We start from the raw sequence: 13,799 nt of genomic DNA, 5'->3' as shown, positions 1-13,799 counted from the left end.
CTTGAACTTAGTTTCTTGGCTTGTGGCCTTAAATCCATGACTAGGGAGGGCCCTAGTGGCACAGCGGAATGTCTGCGGACTTATAGGGCTAGAAACCGAGTCTTGATATCCGTGGTGGGCAGAGCACTGACAGCTTATTGTGCAGCTTTGTACTTAATAACAAATAACAATCCAAGACTGCTCAGAAAACAAATGAGACTGCAATAATAGCGCCTCTAGAATTGTATGTGTGTTGTTAAGCACAAAGCTACACGATGGGCTATCTATAATATGCCCACTACAGGCATCGAAGCCAGGGTTTTAGTAATATAAGCCTTCAGATTTATCGCTGAGGGACACGCCACTCGGACGTCATTCATAGTATTGTTGGTTAAATCCAAGTATTCAAAAATAAATAGAAAGTATGCAAAAATCCTTTAAAGGTTAAGATTCAGGTGCAGGCTAATAGCATTCTCATAAATTAGTGGAAGTGGTTTCCAACCTTTTTGCTGTTGAAGTACGACTCGAAAATCTAGTATCACACCAAACAACGACCTTTGCTGGGGTAGCGGTAAGTCTTCGGAATTACAACGCTAGAATTAGAGGCTCGATTCCCCTCGATAAACACTGCAGATAGCTCTATAAGAAAATATGCATAAATACACATCAGAAAAGGGAAATTGGAAAAGATCAGACGAGTCGTACTAGTAGACCTCATAATGACAATATAAATCACTGATTTCGGCCACCAACCACACTCATGAATAAATAATTAAAAGTTTATAATACAGTGCGTAATGGTGATCAGGAAATAAATAAATTACAAAATATATAATGGTCCTTAAATACAAGAAATTTGTTCAAATTAATGAGAAAAAAATGAACACATCATACCTCTAACAAAACAAAGACACCAAACCTTTAACTACAGAGTAGTTATCCTACTATTGTTTGTTTTCGTTTGATTCCTTACATTTTACATTACGTTTCAATAAATTAGAAAAGCAAATCACTGGGCAGTCAAAGTCATAAAGAATAAAGAACGTCCAGCATTCGAAGATCTCGGTAGAACTGAGAGGCTTACATAGATGATTTTCTGGCCCAGAATGGACAGGAAATTAAGGCACTCGTCTCGTAATCTGAGGGTTGGGAGTTCAAATCCCCATAACTCCAAACATGCTCACCCTTTCAGCCGTGGGGGCGTTATAATATTACGGTCAATCCCACTATTCGTTGGTAAAAGAGTAGTCCAAGAGTTGCCGGTGGGTGGTGATGACTAGCTGCCTTCCCTCTAGCCTTACACTGCAAAATTAGAGACGGCTAGAGCAGATAGCCCTAGTGTAGCATGAGCGAAATTAAAAAGAAAACAGATGCCTTTTGCTTATTGTAAGCATTGGTGGCCAGCATTCTATTAGAGTAAAAAATAAATAGATATGAAAGTTATGTTCTTTAAGCAGACATGTGAAGGCTATAAAAATCAGAACTCATTGACAGAAAAGTTTTACAGTTCTTGTTATGAAGCTTAATTAAAATTAATAGCGTCAACGTTTAGCCAGAAATATGCAAATATAAAAATATTTATGAAAATATCCTATTTGTTGAAAACCAAACTAAAAAAAAATGCGTATTATTATGAAAGTTGTTGCTGTTGTTTTGAATTAAGCACAAAGGTACACAATGGGCTACCTGTGCTCTGCCCACCACAGGTATCGAAACCCGGATTCTATTGTTGTAAGTCCACAGACATGCCGCTGAGATACTGGGGAGCTATTATGAAGGAATGTTAAAGATACTTGTGACATCACTAAATATGACGTCATTACCTTTACACTTTATTTTTATAACTAATTCTAAGTTCACGTCGGAAGAAGCATTCGAGTTCTCACATTTTTTTGTTTTGTTAAAAATAATAATGCTTTTTATTAATGAAGAAAACAACACACAAAGAGTTACAAATGTGGTAGTTAGAGCGGCTCTGCGGGAAAATTTGTTTTTTATTATTATTATAAAACCATTGAAACTTGTCAATGAAGAAAAGAGTTATTTAATAAATTAATGCTACTCACTTAAAGGAACTTCATCACAAATGATTTTTTTCGCCACTGTAGAAGTAACTACCTGTATTAAAGTAAATTTGTAAACATGATTTTTATGTGTATCTTGAATAAAAGTGTCAGGCTGTTTTTTATTGGTTGCTCATATAAATGTTCCCCAGTGGCTCAGCGGTATGTCTGCGGACTTACAACGCTAAAACCCGGGTTTCGATACCCGTAGTGGGCAGAGCAAATATAGCCCATTGTGTAGCTTTGTGCTTAATTCAAGACAACAATAACAAACAACAGTTCATATAAATGTCATGCTGATAAGATGGACTGTTTTCACTTTTGAAATTTTTTTGCATAGCTAAACAAGCTACCTATGCATAGCCAACACTAATTTTGAATTAATAAACTAGAAAGCAATCAGTACTCATCACTAACTTTTGGACTATTTTTGTCTGGCGGAATAGTAGAATTGACTGTCATTCTTACAATTCCTCCTCAAACCAAAGTTTTTGCAGGAGAATAACACGAACATTTGGATTCACAGTTTTAGAACACTTATCTAAAATGAATTGAGCGTTACCAATTCATACACTACCTTATGAAGCTAAATAACTTAGGTTATTGCAATTAAAAACAGAAGACTGTGAAAGCATGGCAGTATTGACATTCATAAACTCGTGGCTTGAAACTAGTAACCTACGATCAATGAAAACACAGTTAAAGCCGAAAGACAATATCACAGACACAAAGTGAAATGACGGAAGTTTGATAAGTGTACTAATGAACAAAAACAAGAACTTAAAAATATATTAGTAGCATTACTTTACTTTTCCACAAAATCAAGAGATGGCAGCACGCAAGTGTTAGTTATCACCAGTTCAGCTGTGCAAGACTAGAGGGAAGGCCACGAATAGTGGGAGAAACCGTAATTTTGTAACGCATCCGCGACTGAAAGGACGAGTATGTTGGGTGTGACAAGGATTTAAACTTCCGATTCTCAGACTAGGAGTCCATCACCCTAATCGGTTACCTGCCGATGCCAACTCTATACGAAATAGGCCTGGCATGGCCAGGTGGGTAAAGGCGTGCCACTCGTAATTTGAGGGTCGCGGGTTCGCATCCCCGTTGCACCAGACATGCTCGCCTTTTCAGCCGTGGGGGCGTTATAAAGTATTTTTTAAAACACATGTCAAGGAAAGAGAAAACTATTCTTTTATATAACAACGACGTTACTAAGAACTGCACTAAGTGATGGAAGCACAAGTTTGTTTATAAGATAATATCTTATACGTACGAAAAAAATTGAAAGAAAGAAATTTGTTGTAAGGGCAGGTAAAGAAATAAGTCAGCAACTTTTACCAAAGAGCTTCGATATTCTGGAAATGTGGACTGAAAAAATTGAGAATTTTTCGTCAAATTAAAAAATGACAAAGAATTTTTTGATTCACACAAACATAAAGTTTGATATGAGTATTTATGTTTTAAAATTTAGCATGTACACGCAATTATATCCAGTGACATGATTTTAAACGTTAATGTGTTATGCATACAGGCGATGATAAATAGAGAATGTTTAACACATATATATATTTATTCACGAATTAAAAGTAATATATATTAGACAACGTTTCAAGTAAGTTTGTTTGTTTGTTTTTGAATTTCGCACAAAGCTACTCGAGGGCTATCTGTGCTAGCTGTCCCTAATTTAGCAGTGTAAGACTACAGGGACGGCAGCTAGTCATCACCACCCACCGCCAACTCTTTGGCTACTCTTTTACCAACGAATAGTGGGATTGACCGTCACATTATAACGCCCCCACAGCTGAAAGGGCGAGCATATTTGGTGCGACCAGGATTCGAACCCGCGACCCTCGGATTACGAGTCGAACACCTTAACACGCTTGGTCATGCCGGGCCCGTTTCAAGTAAGACCTATTCATTTGATCCATAGCTTTAGTACAACGAGACGAATGAATATCAATATATGGGTCAATCAGCCCCTTTTACAGCTTATCGCCTCTCTTAAGTCAGATGAATGTATTGGTACATGCTATTTGTAAATCTGTCCCTAAAAATTATGTACGAGGTCAATGCGTCTTAACTAATACTGCGGGGTTATACATGCAATAAATCTGTTTGTAACTGAAATAATCTCCAGCTAAAACCTAGAAAAATAAGGTCATGAAAATTGGGATGTTCAAACCACCTAGATATTTTTTTTTTCAATAGAGCTTAAACATTTACTATCACGAGAAACAACTACATTTTCTGTGCCAGTTCTTCTGGAAAAGGTGTTTCTTCTTCAAGGCAACAAATATTTGCCTTTGTATTCAGTAGGTTTCATACCCTTATAGTCGAAAGGTCTTCCTAAAACACGAGAGTAAAAAAATGGACAAAAAAAGAGTCAGATCATATATATCAAAAGAGGTCATATCCAAGAAGGAGTGGATTGTCCATACCATTGACGATAGGAGAAGCAACACATGACTTTTTGCAACATCTACTCATAAATATTTGACTTCTGTCCAGTGTTTGTGAGCAAACTCCATCATTTGATTCTTATCCCCGAAGTTTTTTTGTCCAAATCACGATTATGGAATGACATAAATAAGTTGCTATCTGGACTGTGCCTACTCCAGGTATCGAAACCTAAGTTTTAGCGTTGAAAGCCCGTAATTATGTTGCTAAAACTTATTGTTATCATCAGAATTGGCCCGACATGGCCAAGCGTGTTAAGGCGTTCGTCTCATAATCCGAGGGTAGCGGGTTCGAATCTCGGTCGCACCAAACATGCTCGCCCTTTCAGCCGTGGGGGCGTTATAATGTGACGGTCAATCCCACTATTCGTTGGTAAATGAGTAGCCAAAGAGTTGGCGGTGGGTGGTGATGACTAGCTGCTTTCCCTCTAGTCTTACACTGATAAATTAGAAACGGCTAGCACAGATAGCTTTGAAGTAGCTTTGTGCGAAATTCAAAACAACCAACCAATCGTCAGAATTTAAAATGTGTAGACGGAACGGTTTGTTGGAATTCCTAAATTCAACAAACTAAAGCGTAAAGAAATGGAACGTTGGGGCGAAATTATCCAAAATTGTCCTTAACGTATCAAATTAATAGCAAATTTATTATGTAAGTTATTGCTTTCCAAGCTTGTTTGTTTTGAATTAAGCACAAAGCTACACAATGGGCTATCTGTGCGCTGCCTACCACGGGTATCAAAACCCGGTTTTTAGTGTGTAAGTCCGCAGACATACCATTGTGCTACTGGGGGGCGCTTTCTAAGCGAATTTAAGTTCAAACTATCAGTAAAGGGTTGAGAGACAAAAGAATGAATGAGATTATGATTTATGTTAAAAACTAAAAATATTAAAATACTCATTGTTGTACAAAAGCGTCAATAATTAGATAAAAGTGCCGCTTACTTTTTATTTTCTAAGTTGATTATCAAATAAGGAAATATAATTGATTATATAACTTTTAAAATATTTTATAAAATATCATGGCCTAATAATGCAACCTACGTAAAAACATTACAGCATGTAAACGAAAATTGTTGTATTTTTGACCTTCTAAATATTTTTTGTACAAAATGTATGAACTTATAATGCAGTATGGAAATGATTACATGGTATCCCTTTAAAATGAGGCAGAATCAAAGAGCGCATATCACAACCTTTCCAAACTATGTTATCATGCCTGTTAATAAACTTGGCATCATAACATAGTTTGTGATTCGTATATTAAGATCATATAAGTTTCAATTTGTTAGTTTCAAAAGGAAATATTTAAATAACTTCTCAATATTCACTAGTCTTTATCACGTGATATTTCTTCGTTCCGAATCGACTATTATTGATTTTCTTCTACTCCTAACTTTCCGTGGAATTTCACACTAATAGTATAAATACCTCTGAGCTAACCCTCTTGTAAGAATAAAACGTTTTGCTTTAGGGACAAATAAACACAAAAGTGAAGGTCATACGTTATGCTTTATTTCTCTTTCAGCATCGGTATTTAGGTCTTAAATATCTGGAAGGTCAGGTTTGATATGACCTATATATATATATGCTATGACCCTCATAGAACATTCTGTTGAACATTGTTATTAATTCTCTTTGCTATTTGCTGATGGACTATCTGGAATCAACAGAAAGCGAATATTTAAATGCACTGACAGCTATGGGCATTGGAATAAAAAAGATTTTGATATTTTGTCTGTCAAATTGACAAAAAACACAAACAAGTTTACCTGTTGAATTTAGGTGCGCTTTCCTTTAGCCAGATCCTAGTAGTAAGTAGATCGTCAAATAAAGACTTCTTTCAAGATCTACGTGTTTCAATTCTATGGAGGTTAAACCTGAAAGAGTGGAAGTTGTGGAGTTGAATACAACATAATACAGTAAAACCTGTACAAGCCAGAAATATCGAAATTTTGCAGCATTATTTTAAGATTTCTCTTATAAAAGGCCCTCTATATGGCGGAACCTGTGTAACGCGGACGGAAAACTATTTTTCACCTACCTTATCTATCAACAAGTTGGATTAGAACTTGAGCAAGGTGGAAAAATGTTTTTGATTAAATATTAATTTATTATTTAATTAATAATTTCTTTAAATATTAATAAATTCTCGGACATTTTGTTACAGTAAGTATTGGTTAAATATATTAAGTTTTTTCTTCTGCCGTCATTATTACGGAGGTCGGTATTCTAAAGAACAATTGATTGTACTTTTGGTCTCATTTTCTGACTGAAAACTAGCGAAACCAGGGGTAATAGGTAAAAGCGAAAATCCGCGCTGTTTCAAAAGTGTATGGAAGAATCAACTTCCTGTGAAATGAAAAGCGAATAATAAAGTGTGGATGACAAGTGCTATATTCGAGGACTTTTTGAACAAATTAAACAAATGAATGGAACAAGAAAATAGAAATATTATACTTTTCCTAGATTATGCAACTTGTTACCCAAAAGTTCAACTTTCAAATATTCGTTTAGTCTTTCTACCTCCATGTAAACATCAGTTCTACAACCATTAGATAATAGAATTATGCAGTGTGTGAATTTGAAACAGAAAATTGATGCTTCAGCATATTATTGCAAACATGGACAACTGTAAGAGAGCATCTGAGATGACCATGAAAATTGACGAGTTAGATGCAATTGCATTTTAAAATCATTCAATCAAATGCGTAATAAAATGCTTTCGAAACTGTGGATTTATTCTTGATAATAGCAGAAATTGTGGAAAAGTTGTTTATTATGACGATTCTAGTGAAATCCAAACTCTGACTGAGAAGATTGATGCAGATTATTCTGTGAACGCGGAAAGTTTTGTGAATGTTGACAAGAATGTTTTAACACAAACTGATTTAAAATCTATAATAAAATCGCAAGATGGTAACAGTGTGAGTGATGCAGAAGATGAACAAAATCGAAAAGATGGTAAGGAAATTGAAATTCCTACTTCATTGCAAGTGTTAAATTATATTAGCGCTATCAAATTGTATGCAAAAATGAAGGGGGAAATTGGCATTCTCTTTTAACTGCATGAGAAAACCCATTAAGAAACGAAAGAATTAAAACTGTACACTTTCTTCAAATAAATATGATTAAGATTTTGTGTACTCATGAATATTTTAAATGTCTCTTTTGGTTTTTATTCTAATAAATATAGCATAAACAGTATAATAACGTTATTCACAAACGTCTTACTTCCCTTGAGTGTGTGTGTGTGTGTTTTCTTATAGCAAAGCCACATCGGGCTGTCTGCTAAGCCTATCGAGGGGAAGCGAACCCTTGATTTTAGCGTTGTAAATCCGTAGACATAACGCTGTACTAGCGGGGTGCATACTTCCCTTCACTCAAGTAAATATAACGTTCCGCTCAAAAATTATATATAATTAAAGAAATACATGTTCACTCTTTAAGCCGGAAATTTTACTCGGTCCCGTGCGATTCCGCCTTAGGTTTCACTGTAGTTAGTTAGTTTGTTTGTTATTTGAATATCGCGCAAAGCTACAAGAGAGCTATCTGCGCTAGCCGTCACTAATTTAATACTGTAAGAATAAAGGAAAGGCAGCTAGTCATCGCCACCCACCGCCAACTCTTGGGCTATTTTTTTACCAACGAATAGTGGGATTGACAGTCTCATTATAACGCCCCCACGGCTGAAAGGGCGAGCATGTTTGGCGCGACCGGGATGCGAACCCGCGACCCTCAGATCACAAATCACAAAATAAGATTTAAAGTTTTGAAAGCTGCTAACGACTGTGGCATCCTTTTATTTTTAATGTCACAATTTTCTTCGTATAAATAATAAAATTACTGCATGTAATATTTTACATAATTAAAGTCAGATTCAAAAAGCATTGATAAGTAATATGAGATTTCTTATTAAATTCTATAAAACGTTATCGCAGGTCGAAAGATACGTGGTAATGAATTATTAAATTAAAAAATGCTAAAAAATAATAAAGAAAAAGGCCCTGAAAAGGGTTAAGCTGAGAAAACATTTATGCTATTGTGGTATTTAAGAGAATATGCGAATAAATAAAAGCGAAGTGTATAATACTGTTAATACACACTACACCTTACGCTTAATATCAGGATTGGGCCCCAGCATGGCCAGGTGGGTTAAGGCGTGCGACTCGTAATCTGAGGGTCGCGGGTTCGCATTTCCGTCGCGCCAAACATGCTCGCCCTTTCAGCCGTGGGGGCGTTATAATGTAACGGTCAATCCCACTATTCGTTGGTAAAAGAGTAGCCAAAGAGTTGGCGGTGGGTGGTGGTGACTAGCTGCCTTCCCTCTCGTCTTACACTGTTAAATTAGGGACGACTAGCACAGATAGCCCTCGAGTAGTTTTGTGCGAAATTAAAAAACAAACAAACAAACAATATCAGGATTGTTCTAGTATATAGATTCAATTCAAGTTATGAGTGAAATAACCTGAAATTATATCAAAATAATTGATTTTCATGTTGAAAATCACAATAAATATTGGGTTGAGGAATAATTCGTGAGCGTTTTTTCAAGTTAAAAAAATATATTCATAAATGAAACGCTTTCGCAAAATATTTCATGTCATTTGGTAGATAATGTTTTGCTCTAATAGATGGTGTGTTTGATTTTCATATGTCTTTAATTTTTGCTTTCATTTTCAGCTCATTAAATGGAATGTCAAGTGGACAAAATCGAGCATTTTCGACACCATCTCCTTTTCGCATTTAATTTCTTGCAATTTCGTTTAAAACAATGCATACTATATACCTAGGTGTTACATGAAATAAAGTATCATAATAAATGTTTTGGGTGTAATGTGTTCATGCATTGAAGTATTGTATAGTCTTGCATGTAATGCTTGAATGAAATTATTTAAAAACGCTCACGAATTATTCCTCAACCTAATAGATAAAAATTGAGAACACTAAAATCATATATTTACTGAAGATTAGAAAGTAAAATAATAAACTGTAAGACATATTTATAATGTTGCCAATAACTGACGTGATACGTTCGCTTTATTTATCTCTACGTAAAAACGGATTAAAAACTGTTTGTTACTGATGTTAATGTCAATTTTTTTTTCCCAAATCATTAAACAGTTGTTACATAAAATTGTCTAAATAAGTGAGTCGTTCTTCAATTTTAAAGAAGAAATATACAGTGTAGAGTATAAAATTATACGTGAAATGAGCTAATGTCTTGGAAGCACAAATGCTGTGTAACACACACATTTACAGCACTATTTACTGTGTAAAGGTTGTGGTCGTGTATTTAGCTGGTCTCCCATGTAAACTATCTGTTGAAAATTTCCAAGAATACTGCTTTCAGAAGAAAACACCTGACCACTGTCAGTAGGTGCATGATACCATCCTTATCAGAAGAAAACACCTGACCACTGTCAGTAGGTGCATGATACCATCCTTATCAGAAGAAAACACCTGACCACTGTCAGTAGGTGCATGATACCATCCTTATAACAACAGAATAGAAGAACTAGTATGGATTCAGCTCATAAAAATAATCACTATACTAGAAACTAGATATGCGTTAAGGAACATAAAAAATACTGCAACATTGATATATTTGTTTCTATTTGTTTAATTGTACTTAAACTGATACTATAGAGATAATTGTAACGTGCATTGGTAACAGAAAGTATAACATTTTTCTTCGCTACAAATTGAACTTATTTATTATACAATATAAAAACAGCTTCTTATTGTAATGAAAAAAGGATATATCTGATGTTTCAAATACTGGAGTGTTAACTGCGGTATTAAAATATCAGCAGTATCTAAAATTAAAGTAGATTTATGGAGTTGGATGTTACTGTTAAAATTAAGGTAGATTTATGGGATTGGATGTTACAATTAAAATTAGCCTGAAGAACAAGTAAGTTTTCACCGATTCTAGTGTTACACTGCAAAATTAGAGACAGTTAGCGCAGATAGCCTTCGTGTAGCTTTGCGCGAAATTCTAACTTCCGAAGTTAATTAACTGAAGTTAAACGATTTGAATTTTTCAAAATCTATAAACGTTCCTGGTCAAGTACGTGTAATTTTCCGATTAATAAGCGTCTATCATAATTACAGCTTTCGATGTTTATAGGGTGCTAACTATAGCTGACCAACAATGTTCTGTTACTCTCTTTGTATCTTACGATAGCTAGCTTTTATACTCAGGCGAGATTTTCGAACGTTCAACAAATTTTGAAAATCTTCTACAAATTTAAAGAACAAGCGAGATTTACACAATACATAACAAAAAAAAAAAACGTCACATGCATCAAACTGAAACAGATATTAAAATCAATGTACAAAAGTAAATCCTTCACACCTCCTTCCTTCAAGAATTAAAAACTGGCGTTAGACAATTTTTAACTAAGATATTACACATATATATAAATACATTAATAACAATACATTAAATAAGATGCATCATTAATGAATTATATAATTTCAGAAATCATGACAGTACATAACAAATAATCAATACAAATAACCTTATCATCATAAAAAAATTATATAACATGTGAAAGTGTATGAGCACAGTTGTTATCAACTCAACACCAAACATGCTCTCCGTTTCAGCCGTGAAGGCGTTATAATGTAACGGTTAATCCTACTATTCGTTGGTAAAAAAATAGCCCAAGAGTTATCGGTGGGTGATGATGACTAGCTGTCTTTCCTCTATTCTTACATTGCTAAAGTAGGGAGGGATAGCGCAGATAGACCTTGTGTAGCTTTGCACGAAATTCAAAACAAACCAAACCAAACCAAATCTTTTACATGGATTATCTTCAAATCATGTTCTTGTAATGTTAAACTCCAATTTTAATTCCCTTCTGTTTTTACCCTTCATTTGGTTCAAAAACGTAAGAGGTTGTGATCAGTGTACATGGCAATTAGGTTGATGGGAGGCAGATACATGCATACTGAAATGTTTAAAGCAAACACTAAAGTCAATGTTTCTTTTTGCACAGTTGAATAGTTCTTTTAGTGACAGTTAAACTTTTTAGAAAAATAAAAAAACAGGTTTTCAATAATTCTGTCGTCTGATTGTAACAGAATGGCACCAGCACCACAATCGGTGGCATCAAAACTACTGCAAAAGGCTTATCAAAGCCATGTGCTATCAATATAGAGTTAGGGCATAATAAATATTTGATATTTTCAAAAGCAGATTGGCATGTTTTAGACCACTTGAAATTTTGATTTTTTTTTTTTCAATAGGGTTGTTAATAGAACAGTGATGTCAGCAATGTTTTTATAAAATTTCCTGTAATAGTCATCTATTCCCAAAAATCTCATCAAACTTTTCGTGTTTGTAGGGGTTGGATAATTCACAATGGAATTTTGGCTTGAATTAGAGAAATTTGGCCGTGATTTACCACATGACTTAAGTAACCAAATTTGCTTATACACTAATTGAACCAGATTCCACACATCCATCACGGTCAATCACCGAAGAATTGTCAGTAGGACAATTACTCATAAGATCCCCATCGAATCAAAAGAAATTCTGAGATAAATCTATAATGTCATCATCTGAACACGTGTCTATCATCTCTTTTTGACTTAATTTCTTAGCCTGAGCTCAAGTCACAGCTCATGAGGAAAACATGTCTGGATTCTCCTCAACAATAACATTATTTTTAGATTAAACAGTGGTCAGCTTGTTAACCATCAACAACTTTTTTCCTAATCAAATCGTTTCCCAGCAATAATGAAACACCCTTGACTAGCATAGTAGGTTTTCACCCAAATTCGTTTGGCTTTAACTTATTTCATTGCATGGGGTGAAAAGGGGTAAAGGTTTTTTACCATTCTTTCAGACAAAGTTTCTTCGAGGCTTGAAAGATTTTAACCCTAAATTCCTGCCACGAACTTTCATTTAGTTTGATTCTGGCTAAGTTGAAGAGTGATTAATCTTTGGAATTTTAAAAAGTTGGAGGTTTTAAGGAACGTGTTATTGTGGATTTATATTTCACTGAAATTAGTGACTAAAGGTAGTTTTACATTGTAATTTGTTTGGGGTATAAGAGGCTAAGACATTCTTAGCCATAATTTCATTTGGAGGACATGTTAATTACTTCAATGCTTAAACGATGAAATTGTCTGGTATAAATCTTTAGAATAGCTTTGTACCAACTGAATATGATGACTAGACTTAGTCATATGAATATAAAATACAACGCACTCTCCGCATTTCTTTGTAACGTAAAAAATTTAAGTCTTTTTCTACTTTTCTTTTTCAATGTAGTAATGTTAGACGATGCTATGAAATTACAACTGAAAGAAAAGAAGAATATATGTCAATATGACAACCATCCTGCAAACTTCCTAGCGATTAAATTATGAGCTTGAGGGATTACATGCTGAAAACAGTGTTTTTCTTTTTTTTACAACTAGTGAACAAGGCACAGATAATTAATTGTGCAGCTCTGTGCTTAAATGCAAAAACAAACAAAAACACATATATTTGTTAAATCCAATAGCAATAAAGTCCTTTTTTCAATACCAGGCACACCAGGCCAACTGAGATACTCAAACGTTGTAATGATTGTAAGATTGAGGTGCTATTTATATTATAAGTTGCACGAACAACAACTTTATGGTTTTCAAAGCTAGATTATGTTGGAGAAATGTATTTTCTATCAATTTTGACATGAGGCTTATGGTAAACTTGAATTTTGTAAGCTTACAAAACCAGGTTAGATAGTTAGTTCCTTTGTTTTGATTATGTTACGGATTTACTATTATATATTTATTTTACTATCCATGCTAGTTTCTGTTTAATATTTATTTAGAAATGGCATACGTGTTTTGCGAAAGTACTGTCTGTGTTTTTTTTTTTAATTTATAGAAGATTCTCAAGCGTAAGAATCTACAATGTGTATTTCTACGTTCATCGTTGGCCCAGCTGAATTTTCGAAAATTTCGCTTAATGAATATAAAAGGTAGCCATTGCAATACGCAGGGAGAGAGTTTTAATATTGTTAATTTGCAACAGTTTACATAATTACAAATCTCGGAAGCTATAATTGTGATAGATACTTATTAATAGTACAACTACAGATATTTGACTAGGAACATTTATAGATTTCGATTATTACAAACCAATTAACTCCAATGAATTAACTTCGGATGTTAGCATGTTAAGGCGTTCGACTCGTAATCCTAGGATCGCGGATTCGAATCCCCGTCACACCAAACATGCTTGCCCTTTCAGCCGTGAGGGCGTTATAATATGACGGTCAGTCCCACTATTCGT

Source organism: Tachypleus tridentatus, chromosome 1 (genome assembly GCF_004210375.1).
Source record: "Tachypleus tridentatus isolate NWPU-2018 chromosome 1, ASM421037v1, whole genome shotgun sequence".
Classification (NCBI taxonomy): domain Eukaryota; kingdom Metazoa; phylum Arthropoda; class Merostomata; order Xiphosura; family Limulidae; genus Tachypleus; species Tachypleus tridentatus.
The sequence above is the reverse complement of the archived record's forward strand: the minus strand, read 5'-3'. Positions refer to the sequence as shown.